The 1,687-nt window shown below is 38.8% G+C and overlaps 1 non-coding gene across 1 annotated transcript; it reads right to left on the bottom strand.

Annotated features, from left to right (window-relative positions):
* Nucleotides 1–1,255: 1,255 nt before the first annotated feature.
* TRNAL-CAG (transfer RNA leucine (anticodon CAG)) lies at nt 1,256–1,339 on the bottom strand. Its single transcript has one exon. It is a non-coding gene; the product is annotated as a tRNA-Leu (tRNA).
* Nucleotides 1,340–1,687: the final 348 nt, after the last annotated feature.

Consider the following 1,687-nt stretch of genomic DNA (forward strand, 5'->3'; position numbering starts at 1 on the left):
CCCCCCCCCCTCCCCAACACCACCCCCTCCGCCCCCCGCGGCCATGTCATAATTCCTCGAGCTCCTCTGCCGAGCATCGCCACCTTATAACTTGTAAGCCTCTTCGCCCGGAATTGGCCTCTCGGAACGAAGATCGGGATCAGGGACAATGCATTTCAGTAACCTCGCAGTCGATGCTGGATTTATGGATTGTTTTAACTGGTGCCAGATCCTTGGGAAAAAGAGGTTGGGGTTGCTGGATGATGTAGGCATTGTCAATTAATTGTGGTAGCACCCAAATAATTTAGGTTAATATATTGTATTGCCAAATTTGGCTGACTAAGCTATACAGAACATGGTTATATTGATTAAAAACGAGAGCTACAGGTCAAAATATAATTTTATTAATAATTTATTAATTTCAATTTTTAATATATTAATTATAATTTTTAATAAAAATTTTAAATATTTTGCCTTGTGGCTCAGTTTTTTTAATTTTTACCATGTTAAAGTCTAGGTTACTGACCCAAAGGTTGCGAAGGGTACAACCACAACTTGGGTTGCGGTACCACCAAAATTCATTGGAAATGCTAATATCACCCAACGAAGTGGGGTATAACCACAATTTAGGGGATAACTCCTGACACTTTTCCACCTTCTAACACCTCCTCTTAGTGATGTGAGAATAAATACGAACTAAGTATTGAAGTTACAATTTGTCAACGTATGATCATATGTTATGTAAACTCATCTATTAGTTATATAACCTAGAAGTGATCTATATAAAAAATGCAGTATGTCTGAAAAGATTACTTATTTTTATTATTCCCATAAAATCACATTACTAACAAATAAAATAGAAAAAATAATTAAAATAAAAAAATAAAAGAGGCAATAAAGAAGAACACGAATACGTAAAAAAATTAATAAATAAATAAATAAAGTACAGAGAAAATCCCGATGAAAGTTTCTGCTTCGATGGGAAAAAGGCCTTAAGCTCCCAACTCGGCAAAATTCTTTTTGTCTTTATAGAAACGAATAGATTTTTTTTTTTTTTTTTTCCAAAAGCAAGAAAGCATAGATGAACGCCTTTTTTCTCTTCTTTAAATGTAAAGAGCCATCTCAGTCCCGACCAGTTCATACAATAGCTCAGCTAGCGAATATGAAATTAGTTAAACTCTGCCATCTAGCAGCTTTAAGTACGAATGAAAAATTCAAATAAATGAGGGAGAAGACACTGCAAATATTTTTAATAATATACAAAGTAAAAAATCAGTGTCAGAAGTGGGATTCGAACCCACGCCCACAGAAGTGGACTGCGACCTGAACGCAGCGCCTTAGACCACTCGGCCATCCTGACTTGGTGAGCGGCGGGGCAGAAATTGCGGCTTATGAGAGGAGACGCACGGACGTGGCGCACACTAGTCTCGCACGGTTTCCCCACCCCTCCCGCCCATCCCTTCCTCATCACCCGCCCGACAGCTCATCGCCGTGTTATTGCGTCATTGTCGCTTTACGTAGACATAGAGCGCTTTCACGTGTATGCTCGTGTTTTACGTTGGTATGACAGTCCTAAGAGTTCCCTGCTGTACTGCCGTGCAACGCAGAAGCGCCGTAAACGCCATTTATATTTTTTTTTTTAACAATATATCATAGCAGAGAGCTTTCGTACTTCGGGACAATATTTTATAGAATTCTTTCTCAAGTA

The sequence above is a fragment of the Bemisia tabaci genome, unplaced genomic scaffold (assembly GCF_918797505.1).
Source record: "Bemisia tabaci unplaced genomic scaffold, PGI_BMITA_v3".
Taxonomy (NCBI): Eukaryota; Metazoa; Arthropoda; class Insecta; order Hemiptera; family Aleyrodidae; genus Bemisia; species Bemisia tabaci.